The 9,759-nt window shown below is 39.5% G+C and overlaps 1 long non-coding RNA gene across 1 annotated transcript; it reads left to right on the top strand.

Moving 5' to 3' along the window:
* The first annotated feature begins 574 nt into the window (after window positions 1-574).
* Window positions 575-8,431, top strand: LOC117825540. The gene is made up of 3 exons (XR_004633865.1): window positions 575-673; window positions 7,223-7,245; window positions 8,224-8,431. It is a non-coding gene; the product is annotated as an uncharacterized LOC117825540 (long non-coding RNA).
* The last annotated feature ends 1,328 nt before the right edge of the window (window positions 8,432-9,759 follow it).

Genomic DNA, 9,759 nt, shown 5'->3' with positions numbered 1-9,759 from the left:
TTTGGAATTCCTCGCAGATCCCAGAAGACAAAACCAATTAAGGTTTATCTCTGTCACATTTTTAAAGGCTTCAACAAACAAATTCCCTAAAGTCAGGCAATCAATGAAATATGGAAGAAAACTGAGAAAATGTCTTAAATGTACAAGGAATGTGTTTGTTTTGCATTGGCATTTGTTTACATAAAGATAACAATCGGCTTGCCTGTATACTTGTCTGATTCATTTAATCAAAAGGGGAAAAAATGTATAACAAGCAAATAGCATAAATTAACACTCTAGTGTTCTGACAGTACATTGATGACCAATACAAATGATACTTCTCAAAACACACGTACCATACTATCTTTCATAACTAAAAACCTTCAAATAGTTAATTAAAAAACTTGCATCTGACACCCTCTCACATCTACAATGTGTCAGTAAGTCACAGATTTTTGCCTTGCTAAGTCAAGAACAGCCCCATTAAAAATTGAAAAGTCTTTCTTTTGTGTTCATACAAAAAATCTGCTTTGATATGACAATGTTGTGAAAATGATGTGTGTGTGCACAGATCGACATAAACAACTGAAAATGGTGGAGTATGCATGTCAGTCCAGAAGTTGGTGGTATAACTGTAATGTAACTCCACTGAAGAACACAACGTACCTGCACAGACAAGCATTCTTCATCAGAGGTGAGTGCAAACAATTTTACTGGGAACTTACTATGCATGTGCAAAGGGCTTTGAATTCATCATTTCAACCACCCAGAACTCTGTTTCTATGTTAAAGAAAGACCAACCTCAACAGTAGTTCACTGTTTTCTATTGAATACACATCCTAGCCAAAGGTTTTACAAAGACTGGGGATCTTGAAGGATCACCAATTGCAGGACTGCAACTAGAGAAACAGCATCTCAATGTTCCTGTATGTCTTCGTATATGATGAAATTGACAATAAAAACCTTTTTGATCCATAGCCCATAGATTCATATGGACACTGATTAGTTTGTAAGCTAGCTAGCTACAGCACTCAGGATTTCAAGGGCACTGCAATTTCTGTCCACTCTGTTTCCTTCTCCCACTTTGATGGTGCAAAAAAGAGAACACAGGTATTTTTGCCTTCTCTATAAATCCAACAGTTTCTTCTCCTCTTCCACAGTCAGTGACCTGTTTGTTCTCCTGCCACCTTGCAAAGTTTGTAGGCTATTTAAAAAGTGTGGGCGCTAGTCATCGAAATGAGGAGAACGTTGGGTAGAAAATACCAATGACACTTCCAGTATACTGTATGGCTGGACACTTTGCACTGAGTGTACTACAGGGCCCAAAGACTGCTTTACACTTCCGCCCCTTCGGTAGCTAACGCTAAGAAATGATTGTGCTCTGAATGGTCAGCCCACCACTTTGGCTCAGACCAAATACTGGTCTTAATACTTATCCATGAAATGTTGTCTACCTCTTATCAGAATCTCTCCATTCAACTTTGGTGTTACCCTGACTTTGACTTCAGTCCCACCAGCAGGTCAAAGTTTTTACTCATTCTGTTGAGTATTTCCCCATTGCCAAGATGGATTGGAACAAAATTTAGATAATGCACCCGTTCATTTATTCATTCATATTTTTGAGCACCATCATCAGGTGAAAATCTTAATTTTCCAGTAATTTGGTTAATGGCCAGCTATCTGTACTGCTAATGACATCCTTACCAGTTTAACCGCACTTTGTGTTTCATGTTAATTAATAATGTTAACATGGTGACATCCTACACAAACATGTTGAGTCAGTATGTGTGCTCTTTTTATAATCTCTCTCTTACTGTAATTTCATTGGCTTTCTTCCCTTCTTGTCCCCATTTGTCAAATAAGTCTGGAGTTAAAGCTACCTCAAAGATTTAACTTCTATATTAAATGTATTTATTGAAGCAGGCATGCTCTGCCTCCAGTAACTCTAATGGTATTTGCACTCCTATTCATTCTGGCGGTCTGCCACAATTCAGTTGACTTTCATTCATCAAAGGGCCGTCTGCACAGGCTGCACAAACTGAGAAATAAGTCTCTATTGTGACCCAAATATTATAATACCAGGTACCCTTCCAACATTTTATTACACTGGAACTGACTGGCAATGTTTCTCTGAGATGATTTTATTATGAAGAGGAATTCCTGTGTTGCCAATAGAAGAGCATTCAGGCTTATAGTGCAAGATCCTTGTAAAATGATCTGATAAAAGGCTCTGTTTCTTTCTGCTCTGTGCATGCTCATCATCAACAAAAAGCTGAACATGTAAATGGAGAATGTATTGATTTTCATCCTCTGCCTGCTAATGATGAGGATAAAAAAAACATTATTAGTGTGAAGTGTGGGGGTGTTTAGGAAAAAAGCTTTTTTAAATCCCCTTTGACCTCTATTCCTAATCGATGTTTTCCATTTGTGCGTCGATAAGAACAGACTTAATGCAAGGCCTCAACAAAGTCCCACAGGGGTCACATTAAAAATGTTAAGCATCGTAGATATCTCAAGTGCCCTGGCTGGAGCTGGTCCAAATATAATATTGTACCCTTGCAGCAATTAAAGGAATCGCTGGGAGGGTTGTGACTGCAAGGAAATGAACTTAGGATCAATCTAAGCACTTATCAGGATATAAGTGAGTCTACTGAGGTTCAAGGAGACTTTAGGAATCTGTTTGCCATGTGTTGCACTGCAGCTTAAAGTCCCACAAGACTTCTCAGCGGATGTTATTGTACTGTTCCTTTACCAAAAATGTTCCATATTTTCATCTCTTAGCGAGACATCGACAAACTCTAGTTACAGATCATTATTCCACATTGGTTTCTATTTTCCGTCTGCTGTTTTGGGAGTTGTTGGGGGTGGATTGTTTGTTTTTTAAAATTTGAGAGAAGCAAACATTATCAAGTATCATTACAACCAAAAAGGAAGAAAAAAATCCATATTAAGTAATCCTGTCTTTGATTGAAATGAACCGTACTTCATTTTTGATGCAAGTGCAATTGATTCCCTGCTCTCAGAATGTACAAATTAAGTGAATACAAAAAATCTACAACCTTGAGGGACAATCACAACACAAATCTCAACTCCCTTAAAAAGACCCTGCAGATCGTTCTTCTAACTGAAACTAATGCTAGTTGGAGGAACACCGTCTCTACAGCAGCCACTTAATTTCATCTCATGACGCTAACCTACATGACGCCATGATGAAATAATTTGTTGTGTTTTGAGCAAGTCAGTTAGTGCTAGACAAATGTATGTTTCCCATAAGTGACATTATAATTATTGTTTGAACCACAAAGTTATTGGGGATGGGTTTTAGCTGGTTTTTCAGGAGTGACCCTGATAGTCATCCTGCCAGCTGCCACTGAGTCTGAGTGGCCAGGGGTTGCTTGGGACCTCCTGAGATTTTGTTAGCCTCACTTGGTGCCAGTCCAAAATTCAAATCTATGATCAGAGGTAGGATTTATGCTCAAACTAAGCATATGTGCTGTGTTGCAACAAAACAAAAGTAGCTTTAGTGGTATTTTAGTGTAGCACAATTGTGTATTTACTTGTATGAGTGACTTTGGGTTTGACCTTGGACATACATCCTCTTTTTTTAGTCCTTAAAAGATTTGAGAATTGAAGATGTATGTGTTATCACACCATTCTATCAAATACATAAATAAATAAGTCTGTGCACAGTAACTTCCCATAGTATGATACCTCCATTTTTGTTTTAAAGTTGTTATGATTATTTGATGCTTGTTGGAAATGTGTTTGTGTGAGCACATACTCTAAGCCACCCCATGATAAATAGTGCTACAGTGGGAGTAGCCCAGTTAAAAATAACTATCCATCCATGTCTGTAAGAGGCTTCTATTCTATTTTTTATAATGATCGTCTCTGATGAAGTCCATAGCACAGATAAGTATTCAGGTACTGTGATAAAATCTGTTGTCAAAGTCGATGGGTGATGAATATCCTCCTGTTAATTCTATTGGCACTTTGTGGTTCACATTCCCAGCACTGGCATCTGCCTTGAATTATAAATGGCAGAAGTCCTTTTGATCAGTTGCATCAGACAATGAGCATTACAAATGTAATCCTTAATTCACATGCATTGATTGGCAGAGCCCATTTTCAGCCTACTGAGCATCAGTTTCTTTGACAGTTTTAATCATAAAACCTATTGTAGACCTAAGGGTGTTTGTTAAGAATCTCTTAACGCACCTCTCCGTCTGAATCAATGTGCTACATTGTGATGTAAATTGCAGTTTGGGCTTTAGGTTTTCAGCTGAGTGATTGAGAGTTGAGGGAGACTGAATTGTGCGTCAGGTCTTTCTAATAGTACCTCATAATTTCACAGATCAATGAGCATTATCTATAGCAGTAAAAAAAAAAAAGGTTGCATTTGTAATGGGGCCAAACTCAATATTCCCCTCCCATTGTTCAGCAAGGACACAGCCTTTTGAATCCTACTGAGCTGCCAAGTACCATCTTTGAAAGACAGGATACCTCAAAGTGTTGTGACTGAAACCACTTGACTGATATTTCTTCTGAATTGGGATTATGCTTTGCCTCATTTATGAGACACTTAATGTGCAACTGAGTCTGAATTTCCAACCAGTCTTGCTTGCAAAGTTCCTTAGGGGCCTAGATTTCCAGAGAGTCCTAACCAGTGGTGGTTCTGGGGAAGGGCCAACAGGGGCCAGTGCCCCTATAAAACTGAACCTGGACCCCCCCTGTGGCCCCCCTTCTACACCAAAATAATATTATACAATAAAAAAAACTTCTGTATCACGCCCATGTGACAGGTGGAACACATTCGTGTGGCACTTGGTTCCAGTCCCTTAGAGCGCTAAGGGACTCATGTTGAGTGTAAACAGCCAAACAGCTGCTGTCAGTCTGCATTTTGATAGTACACAGTAGTATATATGTCTAGTATATAGGGATGCACTGATGTTTTGCCAGTTTGTTCTCAGCCGGTCCTCGCCTTTCTCAGTCTCTATTGTCAGGGTTGAATGTGTCCCTCTGACAACACCCTTGGCCCCAGCCTGTCCCTCCCAGTAAAATTGGTCTAGAACCGCCACTGGTCCTAACAGAGGGTCAGTACAGGTCCGCTGTACAGGTCAACTGTAATCTGGTTAATACTAACATCACTCTAACCTTGAAAATGTGATGGATTGGCCAGTTTCCATGTCTGTCATCAGACAGATCCATCCTGCAAAGCTTCAAGCTGATACACTTGTTCCCGGTCAGAGACTAATCAGACCAATTAGCATCATTTTAGGAGAAAGAGGCAGAAGCTACTCGTGCAGTTTAGTTCTGGCATAAGCAAGAAGTGACTGCAAGCCTTTTAAGAATGGTGGCCCATGAACGCAGCTATGGCGACACTTTTAATCTAACTAGACAGCATTTATTTATTTATTAAAAAAGCAGAGGCCTTCAATGCAAACATTTTGTAAGACAATTGAAATTGACAGAACGTTTTTCCAATCACCCTGTGATTCTGTTTTCTAAAGGATCTGCCCTTCCCAAACAGCGTCTATGGGTTGTTGCCCAGATGGATGTGGAATATATCCCTTACCATGGATAGGTGTAACAGTCTATCTAGACTGTCAGGTTAACATGGCCTGGGTATATTCTCTAATTTGAAATATATAGAACAGTGACCAAAAGGTAGGATGGATGGTTACACTTGTTGTCGGACAGTTTGGTATAAAACACATCTGTCTTGTGCAGTGTCAGATACAAAATTGCTACAGTTATTTCCTTCTATTGTTTGCATCTAAAGAAAACAATTTTTGCAGAGACAGAAGTCAAAGTTGATAACATCTTAAGGCTGATTTATACCTCTGCGTTGAATCAACGGCGTACCCTACGCCGGGGGTCCGCGTAGCTCCCGTACCTACGCCGAGGCCTACGCACGTACCTGACGTGCACCTCCTCCAAAATGTAACTCCCGTAGAGCCGACACGGACCTCAAGCCCTGTGACTGGTCAGCTCGGCGGCTTTGTCTTTCCTGCATTCACAACACTTCCGGGATCCCGGACATCGGCCGCACATCAGCCGTGTATTTCATCTCCTCCTCTCTATTCTTCATGTCATCATGTCTGTATGATAAACAGCAACATGTATCAGCTGTTGATTAACATAACACGCTCTGAATCTCTGTGGAAAAGTAAACAGAGATCGTAGCGGGACCGGAAGCAGGCGGCCGGCTATCAGAGAGACCGCACTGCCCTCAGGCGTTTCGGCGGAGATTTGCTGCGTGACACGGACGCACAGACGCACAAGTATGTGGTGCTCATGTCTGCGTCAGCCCCTGCTGCGTAGGGGAGACACAGAAGTATAAATCAGCCTTTAGAATGTATGGTTTGCTTCATGAGATGAAGTTATTCGTTGACAGAGATTCATAAATCATTTTCAGATGACCACAGATCAAAGTCACGATTGAAACTCAGCTTACCTTTTCCTCTCTACAAAAACTTTATTTCCTGCAAACAACCAAAACTAGTGAACCATTCCATTCAGATTACAAATGCTAACATTTGAAAACATGCCAGCAGGTTTTGCATTTATTTGCAGTCTGTTTCCAGAGATTTAGTATGGATAAGCTAAATTAGCACACACTCTTCTGAACTTTTCAAAATACTTTTAAATGCATGGAGCATACCAAATACCAATACCAAATGTGGCTGCACTCGATACAGCTGAATTTTCTTCTGTGACCAAGCAGGAGCTTGGTTTTTTTTTTTTTAAGTTATATTTTTTGGGCTTTTACACCTTTATTTTATAGAGGAGAGGACACTGGATAGTTCAGGAAACAAGGATAGAGTGGGGGAATGACATGCGGGAAAGAGGCCACAAGCTGGATTTGAGCCATCCGTTGCATGGGTGCCCAACTTAACCATTAGACTAAGTCTGTGCCCAAGCAGGAGCTTTGCTAACACAGAAACTTTCTTTAGTGCTCTCTCTAGACTTTACTGTAACCTTGTATGTTGTAACAATAATTCAAGCTGTTCCCACATGTATCCCCAGATTTTAGATTTTCACTTTGACCCTGTCAGTTTTTGGAATGTTTTACTTGCATCGTACTGCTCACATGTTTTAGTCTCACTTTACTACTCAATATGCTAGGACATTTTTTTCCTTATTATAAATGGATTAATTTCGAACCAGGTTTTATGAATCATTTTAATGTTCAAGTTTATTTCAGAAACACTAAAATATACTTTTTTCTTTTCTATTGCAGCACGAGAAAGTAAAAGTAACAAGGTAAGAGATTGATTATGAAGCAAACCTGCAATTCATACCTTTAAAACTCAAGAGGATTGATAACAGTTCCCTCTCATCCAATCTGTAAACTCAGCAAAAAATTTTAACTAGCTGTGAAGGTGGCACAATCTTTCCCCAAAATAATAAATGTGCAAACTCAAATCAGCTTTCCGTTTCTCATAAAGAGTTTAAAGAGCATGAAATTCAAACACAGGTAATGGAAGCCCAACTCTATAATTACACTCTTGTCTCATGCAGAAGTGCCTTCACTCTTTGCTTTGGGCCATTTCTGATCCAACTAGAGCATCCAAGATGAGAAATAGAGGAGAGTTCTGTGATATGAATGCAATTTGCAGCTGATGAGTGCATCCTCAGATACTTGCCCAAAAGAAATGAACCAATTAAGCTATTATGATCTGCACAGGGCAGATAAATAGAGTCCTGCTGGGTAGACAGAAAAAAAAGAAAACACCACTTTTTCTTCAAGATATGTTTGCTGAAACCTGCAGGGTTAGCATGCATAATCTGTGTGTAATTGAATTATTATGTCGCCTCAAAGTGTTCTGGGCTGTTTATTTGCAATAGGAGATGTTGCATATTAAATGGTGCAGCTCATCAGAAATCATTAACATTAACATTAACTAAGTAAAGGTGAAAACATTTATCGATTTGAGTATGTGCTGCAAATTCAGATTTATAGTCATACTAGGGCTAACAAAGGGCCTTGAATGATAATCTATCACCGCTGGCATGTGGCATTGATGGCCTAGGAATGGGAGGCGGTTTTATGGACATATTATGAGCAGGCTGTCTGAGAGTTTTTAAAGCCGCATCACTCAGTGTCAAACAAAACTGGTCTGCATGTATTCACTTAGAGTATCCCTCATCATAAGTACCCCAGGCTTTGACCATTCGATGTACAGTCACCCTGCAAGTATTATGTTATAAACACTTCTGTTATCTCTCTTTCTCATTCAGCCCTCCACCTAAAGTGTTCCTTGTTAACAAGAAATCCTGAAGATATCAGTGGAGAGACAGGAGATGCATTAACCTCTGTGAACTCTCAACTGAGGGAGTCTGACAGTGAATTAATTGGTATTCATGCTTATTGTGAAATCATTACTGAGTATGTTCGAATGCCTCTTACTTTAAGAATCTGCATAACTTCAACAAAAAGGTTATGTAAATCAGTGTAGTTGTATTGGTAAAGTATTGAAATTCTGTCATAAATAGAAAAACACAAACAATAGACTTATTTTCATGATTTCCTTAATAAGATCAAACTATGGAGCCGCTGAAGCCCTATAAGGTGAAGATTTGTATCTGTTGCAAGATCATTTTCTTGTCCGCACGAGCTGTAACAAGATAATTATCTTGGGCATACAATAAGGTGACCATATTTCAAACCTCCATCTAGGGACACTTTAATTTCCCTGCAAACCCACATGTATGAGCTCATGGCACAATTGGATTTTTCATCAATGCGCCTTTCCACACAATGGAAAGTGCTGCAGCAGATGATAAATTGTTTGCAACAATGCTACATCTAGCTTGTGTTTGCTCTTTTTATTATGGCTCAGTATATCGACATTTCCATTGTTGGCTACTGAAAACAGACACTTGCAGTGGGACAAATATTCTTTGCTTGGTACTTTTCAAAGGAAGCTGTAACTCTCTTGTAGCTCCTTGGAAAATGTTGACCTCCTCTTTAGCATGGCAGCTAGCCTACCGAACCTCACGCAGCAGCTGCTGTCAGTATGATAAGGTGGGCCATTGAAGAAACAGCCTCAAGCCGAGATTGATTTACACATGTACAGACACATCAGTATTTAACGTTGACTCACAGTGTATTAGGGATGTTTTCTATTGATTATCACAGCAACAGCCTTGGCAACAACATTGATTGACATACAGATAAATAGTTTTACAAGCATGGTGAATAGTTTGGCTGCTTAAAAACGGGACAGATCTGGTCACACCAGGATGTACGGTCACTCTGGCAAACAAAATAATTATCTTTTAGACACAAGTTATTAACCTCTGTGAATGGAGCAGTGGTAATGATTCCACTTGCCATCAATTGCCATTATTTCTCATTGCATGTTGTTATTTTCTTATAATTTGCTTTTTTGATCGTGTGAAGGCTGTTAATGTATTATAGTGAAGCGGAAACCTCTGGCCTTGAGACATAAGGCAGATGCGTAATTGCTAAAAACAGCAGTTTCAAGAATGTCCATTTGAGGCTGGCTCCACATTTATTCAAAAAAGTCAATACAAATTAAACATGTTTACATCCTGATTCAAACGACAAGTTGTGCCTGAAGAGCTACTTTCTCTATCTGCAAACACTTTAGATGGGATGATTTTGTTTCATGATTGAGTAGTTCAGATACATTTATATATTCAAAAAAAGGATTTCAAGTATGCATTATTAGAGGCACGGCTGACTCAACTTACAGGCAGGCACACTGTAGCTATTAGTGAGAATATAACTCCACCACTGTGCCTGCAGTT

The sequence above is a fragment of the Notolabrus celidotus genome, chromosome 2 (assembly GCF_009762535.1).
Source record: "Notolabrus celidotus isolate fNotCel1 chromosome 2, fNotCel1.pri, whole genome shotgun sequence".
NCBI lineage: Eukaryota > Metazoa > Chordata > Actinopteri > Labriformes > Labridae > Notolabrus > Notolabrus celidotus.
The sequence above is the reverse complement of the archived record's forward strand: the minus strand, read 5'-3'. Positions and strand labels throughout refer to the sequence as shown.